Below are 20,123 nucleotides of genomic sequence, written 5' to 3' on the forward strand. Positions count from 1 at the left end.
CGTTTCAACAATGTGATACAACCTAATCTACATTTGTAAGCACTTTCACTTTGGGAGAATGTCACAAAGCGCTTGACAATTCTGGCTGGGCACCAGAGCTGAGGTGGGGGAAGGAGGGGCGCAAGGAGGGGAAAGACGACAGAAAGCATAAAGAGGAACATTTTAAGATATACCTTGAAGAGGGGAGGGACGGAGCAAAAGATCAGGAGCTATATCAAATGCAAGGATTATTACAATAAGTATGTTACTTTAGATTTGTTAGTACATGCAAACAATAGCTATATTTTTGCTTTCTAATTCGTAAATGTGTAAATATATCTGTCACGTTACAAAGTAATACACCACCAAAAATCAATTTCCATAGTTTGCTGCCTCTCCTCCTGAAGACTGAAGTGCAGCTGAGACCTGATGAGGAGCCTGCATGCCTCAGTACCAAACCACAGTGCACTTGCCCACTGAATGCAGTACTTAACACTCTAAAATCAGATCTGCTCAAGTTCTATCAAATAAATACTCCACTTCGCATACACATAGTTAGCTGAAATATTTTTTCCCCCACAACAATTGTTGCAGAATTTTCAGCCGAGTTACAAAAGTAAAAGATGCAGCAAGGAACAAAATATTTAGTACAATCTTTTAAAAACTAAAATCCATGACTGAAAGTGGGAACGATGTAATTAAAAAGCTTCATCCATCCAAGGTTATGTTTGGCATTGATTACAATTCCTGCTGCTTCACGCTCCACCGGCCAAAAACAACCCCTGCAACTATAACCACATCTTCACAACCTACAAATGGGATTCAATGCTTCATGGCTTTGGTATTATATAGGCCGAAAGCCTATGAGCTATAGAATCAACTTCATCACAGCTATAATTAAAAAAATCGCTTTGGCAATATAGCATTCAAGTAAGTTGGACGAGTGTCACAGCGTAATGAAGTCCGTTGCTAAGCCAACATTATAATAGGCCATTCCCTCACTAAGATAATGAGGTCATAAAGGCTCCCGGGAGAATTTGTAATGGCTATTACATCTATGATGAATAGGGCTGTATATCAGTGTATACATTATTAAACGGTTGAAGTTTTATGGCAACTTCCTAAACCCCCCACAGAATTCTAGCTCTTTTTTTAGTCACTGAATTTCAAAATTATAGGAAAATAACTATCAGTCTCATTTACATGCAAACTCTTGTACACAAATGTCATTGGGGCTGTAAATATTGCAAACATTTTTAAAAAGTAATTTCTGAAGATATGAATTTTACCAGCCTTTAATACAATAAGATCACCTTGTGGAGTGTGCATCATCACTACAATTGACGACATTCCGGTCAGTATTTTATACTACAATGATTTAACAAAAAGGTTATTTACTTAGATAATGTACCCCCACAAGGCAGGGGGAGGAGAGGCAGGGCGGGTAGGCGAAACAGGGTTACGTTTCAAGTACGTACGCTTAAAGCCACAGGAAACAAAAACAGGGCTGGAGATAATGATTAAGCTAGTGGTAAAACTTCAAACAATCCTATAACACTAAAATATCACTAAAGTCTGAGTTATAATAATGGTTGGAATCGCAAATTTAGAATCACACATGACCATGTGTCTGGGCACAGGAATATTTACACATTTAATTTAATCTGAAATAGTGGTGTTAAATCAGCATTTCTCAAATGAGGCCACCCGCATGATATTTTGCAGCCACAATAATAATCCGGTGGAATTGTCAACCTTTCCCAATAAAAGTCTGATCAAATCTGGCTTATGATATCCACTTTGAGAAATAATGGGGTGGGATGTGGGGGAAAGAATGGGAATAACCAACACCCATTTTGTGTTTTAGGATCTTGCAAAGCAATTCACTCTGCAGCACTCACAAAGCGGGGGATGGGGAAAGGTACACAGTTATGAAAGTGAATTACATAATCTAAAATACATTTAAATTATAAATTTTACTTCAGTGTACTTATCTCCATTAAGTACATTTTCTACACTTGACTTAATTGAGAACAACTGATGATACCGCAAAAATGTTTATCATTCTTATTAATAAAACACACACCCCCCTCACAAAACAAATTGACCCAGAAGGTGAGAGTGCTGTTAACTCGGAAATACTGACACCTGCTAAATTATTATCAGACACATGAAACAATTTTGGACTAGTCACGATCTAGTATTGCATACAGATTCACAGGTGTAGCTAGTATTAATGACAGATGCTTTTCCTTTATTTACAGATTGATTCATGAGGGTTTTGTAGCAATTTAATTATTTAGAAATGCCAAACATTTAAAATGCTCTGGTTTGCTTCCCCAACAGTCGCTAATTACCCATTTACATTCTATGTGGCACTACTACCCATCACCTTCCGGACAGTAAAATTGAGTTTGAAATGCATAGCTGGCTAGGCAACATCGAAAACTAGAGATGGCCAAATAATAATAATCCCTGCATTTGATATAGCGCCTTGTGAGCACCAACACAGGAACACCCACTCTGAAAGATCACAAGATCTATGTGCATGGGCAACATTTCATCAAACAGCAATAAACAGCAGTTTTATTTTATTGAGACCAAATACTGTATTCAGATTTTTAATTTGCATCTTAAACAGTAAATAGTTGAACATCAGTGAAACCTGAATATATTTTTCATGGATTAAATGATAATATCTTGAAACTAATTGGCCAAAGGACTTCTCATGGATATCAACATAATCAGTGCACACTCAGACCACCACACAAAAATTAAGTTCCACAATTCAGTGCTAGCTTGTAGTATTGTGTCTTTGAATGAATCCGGCAGATTTTGGCAGATTAACATCACAGCAACACAGAACATCCAATTTTGTGTTTGTAGGTCCAGCTAACAGGTTGGACTCTCCTTGGGTCACACAAAGCCAAGCACTAGTTTGACCAGCAGTAGGAAAGCTTGCCAGACAGTACTGTCAAACAGCAAGCTATGCGGTTTTAGCTGGTTAGACTCCAGCAGTATCCTAACACAAAACCTGGGATCTCCAAGCCTTGGCTCTTGCCAACCTCCGCCTAATACGGTCTGGAATTAGGTAAGCAGTACATGTCCCTCCAGAGAGAAAGTGCGCAATCCATTGCAACAATTCATCGCTGGAATTTCCATGTACAGGTGGGATGCATGGAATTCTCAGTTTGGTTTGGATACTCTTAGTTGCACTTGTGTTAAGACATCTGGCTGACCNAAAAAATGCGATCCGGTTATCAAACATGCAAATTTTACATTGACATTACCTCAGAATTAACCACTTTCAAAAGATGACGACATGAGCTGAAATTTAAAGACGTAATGATGTGAACACTTCAAACACAAAATGCAAGAAATAAACAGCAGGTCAATCAGCATTTGAAAAAAGAAGGTTCTGAAAGAGAATGGTGAACCCATCTTCAAAATTGACAGAACCAGTAAGGTACCAGATAAGTTTCTAATATTGCAATTTAAAATGAATTTTTCCCTCCATTCTCCTCTCCTGAGTTTTTTAGGCTATTCAAATACAGGCATATCACAGCCAAGCTCAATCATGACCACCCCCGATGTAGATTCACTAGCAGGGAACACTCAAACGGCAGTAAGAATCTTGCCTTTTCTCATGCCTTGCGAAAGGATATTGAAATCAACCAATGAGCTTCCACAAATAATGACATCAGTTAACCCAGCATAAACTTAGTAGCTTTGTTATCATTGTTTATTGTGTGCCAAGCGCCCCCTTTACCCACTAATCCAGGGAGCTAAATTATGTTAATATAACCCACCAGCATAGCATAATCAAGATTTTTTTATATGGAGTTTACACCTTTGGAATTTCATTTTTACCATTACATGTTCAAAAAGTGTAAAGAACATTTTAAGATGTAATTTAATGACAGTGTGACTTTTACTTACACAATTTATTAAAATATATACAATTCATGTCAGAAGACTTCTCAAAGCACTTGACACTGCTGGTTGCACACCCAAGCTAGGGGTTTAGAATAGAATACTACATAATAATACATTTACAATTAAATAATTAATCAAAGTCAAAATCCTGTAACTCTAGTATTCTTTATAAACTATGAACATTTTACCTACTCTCCCACTCACCACCCAAGCACTGGCAAATTGTATCCTTGATACTCGCATTAAGTTTTATTCTTCGCAATATGAAGAATCAATTTTCTTGACAGAGTCCTTAATGTATGCCCAGCTTCCTCTTGCCAGCTTGCCTTCTTCTTTATCCATTCACAAGTGTTTAGGTAATTCTTGAGCAATAATGTCTACAGTTTTACTTTGGGTTACCTAAATTTAGAAGCACTCTTTCCGTCCTGCCAAGTTAAATATCTGATTGTTCGGAATGTGTTTCATCCAGTTAATGTAACGCAGATTCTGCAGTGTCTGTTTCTCATTTCCAGTTGTCTACAAACGTGGTATGCACCATGCGCGGTTCACACCTATATAAAATCACTGACCATGCACAGCATTTTATCATTCTGATGCATTTTGTCAGATAAGGCTATCAGTTGGTCAAGCAGTTTTGAATGTTGATGAGCATTTGTGTCCCAATTTCCATCCTTATCGATTTTGTTGTTGAGACATATGAAACCAGCCAACTTTTTCCAATCTGAATGTCAACAGATATCTAATGGCTTTCTGTCTTCACTACAGTTTTGTGGATGAACAAAATTTTTGATTTTCTTGGCATTAATTTTTAATCCATATTCCAAGCTCTTATCGATTATTGACTGTACCATCTGTTATGAGCCTTCTGCTGACTACAATCACCATCATGCCATCATAATAGCAGACATCATTTATCTGCATATTTTGAACTCCATTCTTGGACAAAAGGCAAACTTAGGCAACAAGGCTCTACGAAGTGAACCAATCACTACTATGCTATGTTAACACTCTGCCTGTTTTGGTTTTAAATCTGTTAATAGAGTTGAAAACAATCTGATTTTTTTCAAAGTGACTGCAACCACTTGAAACTATGCCAGCGTTACTGGCTATAAATAAAAAGGTTTGTTTAGTTGATGCACATTATAACTGTATAAAGTATGCAGTATACTCGATTCAGTTTTTTTAAATCAAAGTCTAAAGATCAAATATCAATTTACAATATATTGACAGTTACAGTAATACAAAACAAATCAAAAACAACAAATCAACAATTACAGACGAGTTATAATTTACACAAAATAATTCAAATAGGAAATTAAGCATTTAATAGTTTTGATGTTATTAGTTTTGATTAAGTTAGTTGCTGCTTACAGTAGGCTCACAAACAGGACATTCACTGTCTGTTACAAACACACGTTTAAACCTCTTGTTAGGTGTGGGGGAGGGGAAGAACAGGACTTGAATCTTTCACAGAACCATTATATATTTTTTTGAAAAACAAGAGAACAAAGATCAGTGTATTTTTGGAAGGGGGCAAAAACTCATCCTAACTGTTGAAAACATAGTTGAAATATTTAACAAAGTCCAGTACCTGAACAGCAGCACGGTTGTGGCTTCAGAATTTTACAGTAACACCAAATATTTCCACTTAACATGTAAACGGAGCTGAACCATCTGGCATATTTTCGGCCTGTCTGGCTTTGTCAGAACCTATCAAATAACCAGTTTGGTCCAGTCCACTATACAGAGTTAAACAGCCATGACACTGGTAACATGCTGAACAAAAACACTACTGTGTCTATATGAATCAACTTCGACTAGTACCTAAAAATAGTGAGACCTGCATGACTACAGGAGAAACTTAAGCATACAGACAATGATTGCACTGTCTACATTTACAATCAGCATGTTTAACTTAGCCTCACCCACAGGATAATAATTTTAACGACTATAATTTTTTTTAAACAGTTGACCAAATTTTAAGCAAATGACCCATTGCAGCCACAGTCAAGTTCTTTTTTGCATCAAGTGGAATGCCGCAGTTAACATTTCCTGGCCTCATAGATAAGTCAGTGTGTTAAAGTAAACAATTTATACCAGCAACTGCTTTCAAATCAAGAAAATGAAGAAGGAATTTCACAGACAAAAGTTCAAATAGAAAAAAAACGTTAAAACAGCACTTATATATCCCTCAAAAAAAATAATAAATTGGTCATTTTCAATCCACGACTGTTTGTGGGATACTGCTGTACGTAATTGGCTGCCGCATTTCGCTCACAAATATACAGTCAATTCACTTCAGAGCCTATTCTGTGAAGTGCTTTGAGACATCTAGAAAACATGAAAAGCGCTGTATCAAATACAAGGATTATTATTATTATTTTTAGTTTTCAATACCAGCAAATAGTGGGTATATTCTATGCACAATCAAACCTCATTACTTATACGGCAACCAAGAAAAGTTGTTCTTATGGTTTCATTTTATCAAATCTTAAGGATTTTTAAAAACAGATTAAAATGAAGCTTTCACAGAATTTTTAAGTCAAGTAATTGCTAACATACATATATCAACTAAGTTGATATATTTAATTTATTATATGTAAAAAAACTAACATACATAACTTTCACTAACCTTTTAAATTAAAGCTTCCATTTTTATCAAATTTACATCAGAGCTAAACCCAATTTATACAACTAACAGTTTTAGTTACAGAGCTAGAAATTAATCTTTCAAAAAGAACAGTTGACTGTCACTTGGTCAGTGTAAAACTGCTGATTTGTCAACATAAAATAAAAAGATAAAATAAAAAGCACTTCCTGTAGTTTATAAATAGTCGTGATGTTTACTGGAGGTGATTTGTACAAAGCATATACTTGCCAAATATGGTAAACCATATGCCAGTGTTGGAACACATGTACTACTCCCATCAGGCCAGCTAAACTTCATTTGTTAGTCACCCATTGCAAAAAGCAAATGTCTCAATTAAGAGAACTATTGTTAATTTCAACCCTATTATACTGAAGTTTGTTTTCTAGTTAACTTGGTAAAAAAAAACGCTGTAGCTTTGATATTTGTTAAGGTCAATCCTAACAATGTTTCTTTTCCAGTTGTCAGATCAATTACTGATGATTGGAAGGATGAACTTACAGTATTGAAGGTCATTATTTTTGAAAAACAACAACTTTTCAGATTTTTTAAATAGAGGGCACAGTCCATTTCGAATAACCTTGTACCTCTTGAATAAAATTGTGTAATCTGTGCCCTCAATGCATAAGTGCATTTATCAAACAAAGTTCCTTCCACCATTCACGTTTCAGTGATCATACCGAAATGTTACTACCGAGGTGGCCATAGGTGGCACAGAGCAAACAGGAAGTTCTGTGATGAACAATCATCAATGAACTCTGCATGTAATACTTTAGAATAAACAATAATACCAAAAAATAAGAACAGCTTTATCATTTGTTTCAGTGGAAATGTACAACATCTAATAATGAATTGACTTCCATTTCCCTTATTTACAAACGTACTCTTTCTATGCCAAAACCATCAGGAGTCAGAAGGGTTTGAGGTCCAAAAATAACCATCAACCTGGCCAATGCAAGATTCACAAGCTTCAAGTAAACTGACAATGATCATGCATGTGTTCAACTTCATGGCAAAGGATACTGAATTACCAAGCATTCACCACAATCTATGTATTTGTTCGGGAAATAGGTATGAATTAATCAGAATCAATAACTCTCTCCGCAAGAAAATAATTTCCATGACCAGTGCTGAGATGGGTAGACCAAAGGCAAAAAGTCAATTTCATTTTGAACTTAACCTGCTTTGTTCAGAAGACATGCCAATTGATCCAATGCACATTTAAACACAATTTCCTGGAATAGGTATCTAGTTAATTTATGGTTGATGTCAAATACTGTGTCCAATCATCATATTCACTAATCCTTACAGGTCACAATAATAATAGATAGCTCCATTGCTTATTTAGAGTGTAACTAACTCCAAACAGCGATGACAATACTATTCAAGGAAAACAAATTAAAAGATCTGTCATGACCAAATAAACAGGTGGTACAGGCGTGGCAGGATGCATGGCCTTCTCCTGGTGAAGTAATATTTTTAGCTCCAGTCAATTCTGCAAAGGCCACGATCACTGGAGAAACAAGTGACTAATACCTCCAATATAATGGAATACTGTATTTTCAAAGTGAAGTTGGTTGGTATTGGACATTATTTCCTAGGGGTCCAGCAGTTTTAGACAACAAATCTTGCCTCTGCCTCCGGTTGTTTTTAAATGGGCCACAATAAATAGCATACCTGTGGTTACATGGGGTTTTGATACATTGGAAAGCACAAAACTAACCATTAAAAGTAACCAGAACAAGGACAAGTGTATTAATATTAACAGTGGGTTCCTGAGAACACAACAAGTTTGGGGATAAGTTAAATGTTGGTACAAACAGAACTTGCTTTCCTACTGCATTACCCAATGTTTTGGATAAATAGGTTACTCAAGTTAAACCTCCAAATATAAAACATTCTGGTTTTCCAAATAATATTTCTACTCCACAATTGCAGTTTTTATTCTCCCCACAAACAAAATTTAGGGAAGCCCAATTTTTAAGCAGTTAGACCCAAAGTCTACTGAAGTCCTGCAAAATTAATTCACACATCTCAAGAGGGCTTTCACAAATCAGCTGATGACTTCTACCAATTTACCCATCATCGCAATACCTTCTTCCCATTCATAACATGACACTCAAAAGCTTGATCTCCAGTTATTGGAATAAACAATAAAACATCCAAATCTGATTCCAGTTTTGTCCAATTATAGATATTCTTTCAGCAATACATCCCAATTTAATTCACTCATGGATACTTTTAGTACCCTAATTAGTAGTTTGTTTCTGGAGAAAGGGAAGAGAAATCTGTGCCAATGTTCACATAGGCAGTGATTGACAGCAAGGAAGGGTGTTCATAAAGGGCATCCGAGGTTGAACATCTCAAAGTATTTAACAAATTTTAATTTACAATTTATGACCAAGATTATTGTATTCAGAAACACTCAACAAGTTGCAAGAGAATAATCAGACATGAGTCCTTTCCCTTCTCCATAACAGATTTCCTTAAGTGTTTTCTTTGACTTCTTGCTGATTAGCATTTGTAAAACTGTACATTCATATATATCCTTTATGAAATTCATAGGCTCTCATTTTACATTTGTTTTTTTTACACAATTATAACCTTTTGCACTAAAAATAAATAGAAATGGACTAGACACAGGTGAAGTAGCAACTTGTGCATATTTTGAATACTTTCCTGCATCTGGTAATTCAAAATAATCGTTGCAATTAACATGGCCCACTCATTCGAAAAAAAATCTGAATTCTTCATTGGCTGACAATTTGTTGTACTTTGCCCAGACATGTTCAGGGAACACAGATCTCAATTGAACACCAACCATCGAGCGAGTAGTACCTTTTGTAAACAATCTGTATCTCCTGCATTTTTTGTTCACTACGTCGCTTGTTTTTTTGGAAAAAGAAGTGGAGACTTGCAGTGAAGATTTTTTTGCACAGGAAAAAGACCAGGCCCTGGCGAAAACATTCCTCCCTCTCCCCCCCCCCCCTTAAAAATAACAGGAATTTTATAAAGGATTTTCCTTTCTCCCCCCCCCTTGTATGCACTTAGAAAAACTGGCTGCTTCTGGGGCGGATGGATTGCGTGAGAAAAACCAAGGACACAGTCATCATCAGCGTGTCCGTCACCTGACTCCTCTCAGAACAGTGTAATAACAAAAAAAAACATGAGATCATACACTGAAAGCTTGGAACCATTTACACCCCATCCTTCCCCCCCCTTTTCAAAAATTAAACTTTTCTTTTACTTTTCTTGGTTCGGCAAATACATCCAACATCGGTGAGTGTTCCTCCATGACTTCCAAAAAGCACTGGGCTTAAAAACAACACCCACCACTCCCCCCCCCCCTCCCACACACACAACACCCACCACTCCCCCCCCCTCCCACACACAGAGAGAGACACACACAACACCCACCACTCCCCCCCCCACCACACACACACAACACCCCCCCCCCTCCCACACACACAGAGAGAGACACACAACACACACCACTCCCCCCCTCCTCCTCCTCCCACACACAGAGAGAGACACACACACACAACACCCACCACTCCCCCCTCCCACACAGAGAGAGACACACACAACACCCACCACTCCCCCCCCCACCACACACACACACAACACCCACCACTCCCCCCCCCACCACACACACACAACACCCCCCCTCCCACACACACAGAGACGCACACACACCCACCACTCCCCCCCCACACACACAGAGACACACACACACCACCACTCCCCCCCCACACACACAGAGACACACACACACACCCCCCCTCACACACACAGAGACACACACACACCACCCCCCCCCCCACCACCACACACACAGACACACACACACCACCACCCCCCCCCCCCCACCACACACACAGACACACACACAACACCCACCACTCCCCCCGCCCCACCCCCACACACAGACACACACACAACACCCTAACTCCCCCCCCCACCACACACACAGACACACACACAACACCCACCACTCCCCCCCCACCACACACACAGAGACACACACACAACACCCACCACTCCCCCCCCACACAAGACAGCATGAAACTAAAAAAGAGAGGGTGGGGAGAGGAAGATGCACTCTCCCTACCCCCGGGCCGGGCTGAGCGGGGCCGAGCCTCCTGCCCGGGCTAACTGAGCCTTTGTACGTGTGTGTGTGTGTGTGTGTGTGTGGGGGGGGAGAGCCCTCCCTTCCCCGCGCACCAGACGGGGGGAGACGTCCGCCCCGGTGGTGCCGGTACCGCCGCCGCCGCCGCCGCTCCGTCCGCTCGGCGATGATTTGATTATTTTTTTTGAACCGCACACTCTCGCACGTCCTCCTTCCCCCCCCTTTTTTTTAATGATAACAACGACGACGACGACGACCAATAAATAAATAAATAAATAAATATATTTTTGTTAAAAAAAAATAGACCCTTTTTTTTCCCCCCCCAACGAAAGGGGCCAAACGGTCGCCCGCGCGCCCGCGCTCGCTCGGCTCGAAGCGGATCGAAGCGAACCGACGCCGAAGGAAGATTTCGCGCGACCGAAATTGTACGGGAAATAGTTTTTTTTTCCTTTTTTTTTAAAAAATAGCATAATAAACAAACACGAGGGGGGGAGGAGGGGGGGGGGGGTTGGTGCTGGTGTGGGGGGGAATTATTTTTGAAGATGCGAACTCGAACCGAAGCCACATTTCCCGCTCCACTCCCCTCCCCCCCCCCATCACCACCACCACCACCCCTCAACCTCCCCTCCCCCCCACTCCTCCTCCTCCTCCTTCCCTCCCTCCCTCCCCCCCCCCCGCCCCCCCCCCAACAACACACACGATCCGAGTCCCGTCCTCCATCTTAGATCCACACTTCGGTCGCCTTTTTTTTTCCACTTTAAAAAAGAAGAGGTAAAAGTTCGAAAATACCGACCGTTGCCGCCCATGTCGGAGCCGTCCGCCGCTCGCCGCTCGAGCGCGCGAGGAAATATCGAGTTTTAAAATTGATTAAATTAAAAAAAAATGGGAATAGTTATAACGCCGCCGTCTTCTCACAGGACGAACAATCCTCAGCCGCCATCTGGTGGTATTTTCCACAATCGAATGGCGCAATGCAAATCCAGACAAACATCGCCCTCTGGCGGCCGCCGCCCGCCTCGCCGGCGCGGGCGCGCGCGGGTTGCGCGCGCGGGGGGGGGGCGCTCGCGCGCTCGCCGGCCCGGCCTAGGGCGCGTGCCTGCTCCCCGGCCGCCGCCGCCGCCGCGGCGTGCGCGCTCTCGCCCCCGCCATCACGCCGCCGCCGCCGCCGGTTTTTCCTCTCCTCTTTCTTCCCTCAGGTCTGCGCTACGTTGCGTGATTTCCCCCCTCCCACACCCCAACCACTTCCGCGCACGTGCGCTCGCTCGCTCGCGCGATCCCCCCCCCTCCCCCCTCACTCACACACACACACACGCACACGTGCGTGCGAGCGAGCGAGCGCGCCGATCGACTGTGCGCGTGTGCGTCATCACGCCGACTACGCACACAAGCGCGTCTGATTGAAAGAGAGAGCGAAAAAAAACAGCCGTTAGTGAGAGGGAGGGAGCGGGGGGGGCGGGGCCCCCGCGCGCTGACCGACGATAATAATTCAAAGAAAGGGCAGGAGAGGGGGGGCGGAGAGGGGGGGAAGAAGATTGGAAGGGGAAAAAAAACCGTCGAACGTTTTAATATCCAGAGATTTAACAAAAAAAAACACCCTTTTTTTTTGAAGCTGGAACGGGGGGGGATTGAGATGTCGTGTCGAGTGTTTTTCTCTCTCTCTCTCCCTCTCCCTCTCTCTCTCTCTGTCTGTCCGCCCTGTCGTGTTTTGTCCCGATGCTGCGTCAAAGATCCGTCGTCATCTTCTTCTTCCCCCACTCCCATCTCACCCTCACCCCCCTCCCTCCCCCCCACCATCACCCTCCCCCCCCACCATCACCCTCACCCCACTCCCCAACGACGCCACGAACAGGAAGAACCCAGTGAGAGGCATCATGGCCGCCGAGTCAGCGAGTGAGTGAGTGAGGGGGAGGGAGAGGGAGGGAGACACACACACACACACACACAGGCAACGCAGCACAGGCAGGGAGCGCTATGGCTCCTTCCTGACCCAAATGAGAAGCTCTCTCTTTCTCTTTCTCTCTCTCTCTCTCTCGAAGCTTTGGGATCATTTGTTTACGCATAAAAAAAATCTCCAGTTGTTTCAGCTTTGTCTCTCTCTCTCACTCACTCACTCACTCCCCCAAACACACACACACACGCACACACACACGCACAAAAATGTTCAAATCACTCATTGCAGATACATAAATAATCCTTAACATTGGATTTAGCGCCTTTCAGAACAGTTTGATTTGCAGGGTTCAACTGGAATGACTTTGGGGGGCGGGGGTGGGGGGGAGGGGGTATTTTGGAGGTAATCGACCCCACTTAAGCAAATAATAACCCACAAACGCGCCAGGAAGTGAGTGGACATTTTTTATTCGTGGGATTGTCAAGACAATCTTTTTGAACAGTGCTGTGGGGGGGGGAGATCTTTTAACATTTATCTGAACGAGCAGAAAACGACGACGACGTGATTACATCCGTACAGCGCCTTTCAGGTCGGGAGAACGCCCCGAGGCGCTGGACAGTGTACAGCATTTCAGACCCGAGCTGGGGTTCGGGGTGGGGTGGGGGGGGGGGAGAGGGAGGAGAAGGGGGGGCGACCGATGGCGTGGTCGAAGAGGAGGGTTTTGAAAAGACCTTGTGTGCGTGTTTTTTTTTAAACGTCTCCAACCAAGCGACGCACCGCCCAGAATTGTTATTGGAGGGGCAGCCTAGATTTTGACGACAAAGACACAATAATAATAATCCTTGCATTTGATATAGCGCTTTTCACGTCGGGAGGACGTCCCAAAGCGCTTCACAGAACACACTGTAAAGTGAGTTGACCGTATATTTGTGGGCGAAACGCGGCAGCCAATGGCGCACAGCAATGCCCCACAAACAGTCGAAGATTGAAAATGACCAATTTATTATTGTTTTGTTTTTTTTTGTGTGGGGGAATGGGTTATTTCAGTGTTGAAAGTGAAAACTCATGGGGGAAACGTAGCTGTTTTATCAAGTTTTGCTGGTTTTGCCCCTTCCTGAAGATACAGGGCCAGACTTCCATCTATGCCAGTTACCACTCACAGTCTCACCTTGGAGGGCATTCTTCAGATGAGAAGTGGGAGAGAGATCAAAGCAGAGATCAATCCTGTTGCCACCTGATTTCAACATGTGAACTTTCCATTAGGGGTCATTGGTTTGTGATTAGGTGGAAAACCCTGGCAGATTTATCTATACTTCCCACATGTAGAGACACCAAGGCCATCTGTATAACATCATCATCCACTTAAAATAACTTTACAAAATATAGAGGAGAATTAAAACTGAATGACATACTGAGTCATGTAACAAAACCAACAAGATGGATTGGCAAGTTTGTGCAGATTTAGTCAATTTCACCCTAAATACACTTTGGGCGAAATTGACCATCTTGTGTGTTTCAAAGGCTGGAAGGCAGAGAGGATGGAGTTCCAAAGAATAAGGGCAAAATATCTGGAAGTTTAACACCAAATAGGGGCATGAAATTCAGAGAGGTTGCAATTCTTCATTTGTCAATTTAAACTAAATTTTGGCTGAGTATTTGATGATTGGGGCCAGGGAGCATTACAGCCAAAGCCGACAGTTTCCTTGCCTGAGGTCTATGCATCTGCACTTTAAAGCGGTCACGAATATTCTTTTGCCAATCTTCCATTCTGTTCTAAATCTCAGCATTTAGTTCGCCAGCCTGCTCACATTGTTACAATTGAAATTTTTTTTTAGATCAAGAGGTAGAAGTTCAAAAAGATTTCCATTAAAAAAATATTTTTACCTTTTTTTTAGCTGAAATCAGTGGAAACTGCTTATGGGAAGAGAGAAAGGGACAGAGCTGTGAATTTAACACCAATTTAGGCAAATTACTAGAATTCATCATCCAGGACGGAGCAACTGAGTATCTGGATAATTAGGAAAATATCAGAGAGTCACAATTCCGGGGTTATGTGAAAGGAATATCATGCCTGACTAATCTGAATTCTTTAACAAAACCACTGAGGTGATAGATAAAAGAGGATTGATGAAAGTAATTCATATGGCTTTTTCAAGATTGCTAGCTAAAATTAAGAAGCATTGAATTGGAAGGGATATTGTGACATGGATGGGAAATTGATTCAGATTTGGGATAAAAGGAATATTCTCTGATTCGTGGGCAGTGACAAGTGGTATCTCAGCTTTTCACAATATATATTAAATCAGATTGGAAAGGAGTATCTCCAGCTCTGCTCATAAAACCAACCTAGGGGGTTTCATAAATTGTGAAAAAGGGAGCAGAAAATTGCAAAGGGACTTGAAAAGATTAGATAAGTAGGCAGAACTATGATAGCTGGAATTCAACCTAGATAAGTATGAAGTTGTACATTTTGAACAAGAATAGTGAATAGGAATACATTTTAAATGGAGAAGCAGCAGGAGACAGAAATTAGGAGGTCTAAGATCGTTTGCAGGAGACAGTGATCTCTGGTAGAGAGGAGGGAAAACATGAGGAAATTATTAAAAGAGCAGAACTGGAATTGGTAATTCAATTTGTAATACCTCACTTTTTTGTCGTAAGATTTTTAATTTGAATTTGCGCTCAGCTCCGGGAAGCTACCAGTGTGAAGGGCGCTATATAATGCAAGTTTTTTTTTGGATAAAGCATTTCATTTAACAGTAAAAATAACACATACAAAGAAATTTGATTCATTGAATGTATTGTTTTTTAATCCACAAAGAAACAGGAGATGAGTCACTAATGGAATGTAAAATGCTGGAAAGAAATATTATGTTCTGTACATTATATAAAGATATGGCCTACTCAGATGTTAGAAAAATAAAAGCCAAAGGTGGCACAGGATTGAGTGAGACAGCAGAAGGAGAATGACACGGCTATGAAATCTGATAGTAGAGGAGACAGATTGTTGTTTGAATTGTTCAAGCAAATGTTGAGACCAGTGAACAAAGAGAGTGCCCAGGAGGAATATGCTATACTGCTCCAGAAGTTTGTATTGAAATTAGTGGATTTTTCAAAACGCAAATCATAAAGGCATGTAATGCTTTGATTCGTCAGTATTAAGCAAAGTGCCAGAGATGTAGTGAAACTATTGTCATCGACAAATACAGACAATCTGTTGGTATGCACTAATCTGGACTCAAGCAGAGGGCACAGTGGGAGGCATGAGCTGATTGCTTGACCAAATGTGAGCCTTTTATTCAGTGCTTCCTCAAATGTTCTTACCTTCTGCTGTGTCATCTAGAAAATCTAACTGCTTTAATTTAATCCTTTGTAAGGTATAAAACTAATGGGATCAGAAGATATGCTGGGTACAATTCCTGTAAATTGGAACCTATATCCCATTCTCCTGACTGCTGTTTCGGTTCCATTGTATGAGTTTCCTCCGTAGTAATAAAAACAAATTCTCGTGTCTGTCCAATTTATTTTCATTTTACCAGAGGTTTGGAAATATATTATGGTTCTTACTGAATTTGTATTTTGTTGTCTAGTTCATCTAAGCATCCATAAGAAAATGTGCTTGGGTAACTTGCTTGATTGTGATGAAGAGAATTATCCTAGAAAATTGATAATCAAAATATAGTAACTGTCATTTTCAACTTAAAAGTAATACGGTGTATTGTGGGATAAGACAATTAGCGCTATTTGCCAGCTCTTCAGTACACTCGGGTAAATAATAATCCTTAACAATCCCTAAATTTGATATAGTGCCTTTCATTCAGGGAGGATGTCTCAAAGCACTTCACCGAATATACTGTAAAGTCTAGTGACTATATTTTGTAAGTTAATGTAACTGCTAATTTGCGCACAGCATTGTTCCACAACAGCAATGAAGTGAATGACAGGTTTTATTTGGGGATGTTTGGCCAATTTGTTCTTGAATCCTCTTTTTGTTTGTCTCTTCAGGGCATTAATTGAGGATCAGATTTATGGGTAAGGGCTTGCATCGGAGATCTTCCATTCGCCAAGGTCTGAATTGAATTGAAAGTTCTATTCTGTTTGAAAAAAGAAACGGGAAAATGGTAAAAGATAACACTTCTATATAAATGGATTATCTTCATATTTCACCTGTGGATTAACAGGCTGCTTCATATAAAATCTCATTCCCTTTCGTATTTCTAAAATGCCAATTCCTCTTGCTGGCTCAGTGACAAGCTCAGGGACTGGTTCTTTCTACTATCTATCTTTCTGCACTGTTCTTTTGGCCATCTGGTCTCTTTAACTCTTTTGTTACCATCTTTGTCTTCTGTTTTCATTTACATTTGGTTAAATAGATATTGCAAGGAGGAATGTATTAATTCTTTGTCCATTCTTCCGTCCATCCGCGTGAGCTCTGATATTGTCTTCTTTATTTGCGGCAAAATTAAAAGCATATCATCATACTAGCAGATACTGCCTAATAATAGAAATTAATTTGAAGCCTGCTGGTTCCTCTTGGCAAAGTTTGGCTGCTAAGGGCAGCTTGAGCAGAAGGGGAAAGGCATCACTCACAATCAGCTGTCTCAATCAATATTTAATATTCCCTTACCAAAATATTAATTTATATTATTTTAGTTCAACTTATAGCTTCAGAAGCTTTGCAGACTTTCACAAAGCGCAAATTTTAATGGAGCATCATTAGAAGAAAACAACTTGATATGATCACGAGGTCTGGGCTTGGCCTCATTTTGCAGTTTGTCCAAGTCTCCCACAGTCCTATCCTTATGAAAATTACAGAAGGGTAGTTGAGTCAGCTGCAGTGAGAACTGCATTTTACTTTGAAAAGAACTGTTATGTCTTTGATTTCCAAGATGAGTCTAACAGATTGTCTCATCTGCAATCCAAAATGCTGTTTCATAGTTGCATTCTGACCTTCAGACATCTCAGGATCCAGACAACCATAAACTTTTGAGAGCTTGTTTTCTTGGGGAACAAATCTCCTAAAGGTAAATTGTTCAACACAGACCAGCAGATTATACACACTGATTTTCTTTTTGAAAGCATAGAAGCCTTCAGCAGCGCGCAGAAAGCATTTATTAGTTCTCTTATCACAGCTCATCACACTTCTGTCTTTTGAATTAAAAAAACAAAAAATTCTCAAACCGAACAGGGCAAATTCTTGATCTTGAGTGCACCATTTGGAAGTAGGTGCTGTTATTGATTGTTTGTAATGTCACACAATGATTGTACTAGGGAATGATTTGATTTGGTGGAATAATTTATAAGCATTTTTAAAGGATACAGAAACAATTGCATTTTCATAGGGCCTTATCGTGTCAAACGTGTATAAAAGGATTCAGATAATCGCAGTTAAGTCCAGTGCCTGCTTTACAGGCAAATTTAGAACATATGATGGAACCCCTCAAGAAATTTTGGTTTCTAGAAACGTAAAAATCTAAATTCCTTCAAAATTATTAATAATATACAATATGTTCAACCTATTTTTATGCATTTGCAGGATTTTCTGTTTTATTTGGGCTCCAACATTTGCAATTCTTTTTATCTTCAGCATTTTCCTGATCCTCAACCAGTGGTCAAGCATTATGACAAGCCAGAAATCTATAAAAAAAATCTGCAAAATGTCAACCTACAGGTAGCAAACATGTATTCTCAAAATTCCTGGAAAGCTTTTCAATTACCTTAGTCCACTGCTTTTCTCTGAATCAGTTATGTGAAATATGAATCCCAACATAATACAAATGTTGTGATGTGACATTCTTGTTATGTCAAGCTCATTGGTACTGATAATGCTGAATACACAATTGGGAATTCAGTTGGTTATTTCCAGTTTTGATGCAATAACAAATTTGCTGGTTATTGTGAAAATCATTTTGTTACAGGATTGCCATCTGGTGGTCATGAATCATATTTTACAAAACAAGACCATAATTCCTTTGTAAATAAAGAGAATTAACCTTAATTATTTTCAAATGTCTGTCACCATCTATATTTTTATGAAACATTTATAAATAGAGAGAGATCGAAGGAATTTAGAAGGCAGTTTGCTTTATGAACACAAATTACATTCAACACATTTAAATAGCTTTTTGAGGGTGAGGAGTGATGGCATTGCATGAATCCAAATTCCCTATGATACTAACATTCCATATAGCACCATTCCATATAGCTTTCTTTATGCAGCAAGAAACAGCTTTCTTTAAAATGTCATTTCTTTAAAATGTTGCGATATTTAGGTATAATATTGAATGGAGTAAGCCATTTCTTGATTCTCCTCCAGTTACAGCAGCATTTAGCCTGAGCCAGATGCATTTAATCTGTTTATTCTGAACATCTGCTTCCTGTGTTCGTCAGAGTTCAGGAAGGTCAATCAAGTTAGAAAAAAATGACTGCAAAGTTCAAATTCAATGTGACTGTTGCTATTTGTATTTAACCTCACTCAAATAGAAGATTTGGGGCGTTCATTCAAAAAGAAATGATCTCAGCATGTGACCAGGATTGTTTGAAACAGAAGATAATATCTAAATGAAGATTTCTCAAACAGAATGTTCTTTTATGTGCGATTATTCTTATCAGATCCTTGTATTTTTCCGTGTTAGTTTTTTCAAAATATATTTTGAAAATAGTGACATCAGAAACGTTAATGTAGGATTTTGCTTTTGAAAGCTGTGAAGATGACTCGTTGCTAAAAGGTCTTTTTTAAAAAAAACTTCAATTGAACATGAGTAAGAAGCAGTGGTACATAGTCACTTCTTCACTAGGGGGGAGGAGGGAAAAACAGCTGCAAATTAAGAGCCTGGATACATCTGTTGCTGTGTGATTTTTCATGGGTCTCAACATTGGGTCCATGATATTACAAGTGGCTGTCAACCATTCATACCAAAAACAGCTGAATTTTGCTTAGACCAGACTGCAGCATTTTCTGTCTCTTACAGTGCAGCGTTGTCCAAGTAGCACCAGCAGAGGGCAATGATATTGCATTTGCTGATGCAGCATCTTTATCTTGATTTGCTAATATGTTTACAGAACAGTTCCAGCATCAGCTAAGAACTTTTTAAATAATCGACTTGTTTTATAATGTTTAAAATTAAAAAAAATTTTTGAAACATATGGCCAAGGTGCAGAGCAACAGGCAGCAAAACTAAACATTATCTGTCCAAAGCCAACAGAGGATTGATTGTCTGTCGAAAGCCAACTGATGATACTCATTGGTGAATCCTATGACTAAGTGCATTTGAGCCTCATCATTGAAGGGTCCACTGTGACAATCACATTGAAATTTTTTAAAAGTTATTTTATTCTTTTTTCTTTCCCCTTTAGGTTCTAATACATCCTGCATCAATCCCTATCTGAGAAGAATGTAAGAGGCAACTTGCTCAAAAACCCCTGGCAGTGCCACTCTAGCATTAAAAAGGTATGTAGCAGAGTGATTTGTTACGTAATTCTCCTCACCTTCCTGGAGCCAAGCATCTGGCATCTTCTCATTTGATCTCTTGGTTAGATTG

General features: G+C 40.1%; 1 protein-coding gene and 1 long non-coding RNA gene across 5 annotated transcripts in view; one reads left to right on the forward strand and one right to left on the reverse strand.

The window, feature by feature from the left end:
• Positions 1 to 11,669, reverse strand: part of stag1a (stromal antigen 1a) — a 61,913-nt gene extending 50,244 nt beyond the window's left edge. Inside the window, exons 1-2 of one of the 4 annotated variants that reach the window (XM_042339100.1) lie at positions 9,810 to 9,914; positions 9,401 to 9,447 (exon numbers count right to left, since the gene is read on the reverse strand). The gene's annotated coding sequence lies outside the window, so the exon portion shown is untranslated. Of the gene's footprint in view, positions 1 to 9,400; positions 9,780 to 9,809; positions 9,915 to 11,484 lie in introns of those variants that run through there. The other 3 variants (XM_042339099.1, XM_042339098.1, XM_007887367.2) reach the window with 3 other exon arrangements.
• Positions 11,670 to 12,499: 830 nt separating this feature from the next.
• LOC103174817 lies at positions 12,500 to 18,245 on the forward strand. The gene is made up of 3 exons (XR_006085399.1): positions 12,500 to 12,581; positions 16,588 to 16,614; positions 18,170 to 18,245. It is a non-coding gene; the product is annotated as an uncharacterized LOC103174817 (long non-coding RNA).
• The last annotated feature ends 1,878 nt before the right edge of the window (positions 18,246 to 20,123 follow it).

The sequence above is a fragment of the Callorhinchus milii genome, unplaced genomic scaffold (genome assembly GCF_018977255.1).
Source record: "Callorhinchus milii isolate IMCB2004 unplaced genomic scaffold, IMCB_Cmil_1.0 Scaffold11, whole genome shotgun sequence".
In the NCBI taxonomy this organism is placed as follows: Eukaryota; Metazoa; Chordata; class Chondrichthyes; order Chimaeriformes; family Callorhinchidae; genus Callorhinchus; species Callorhinchus milii.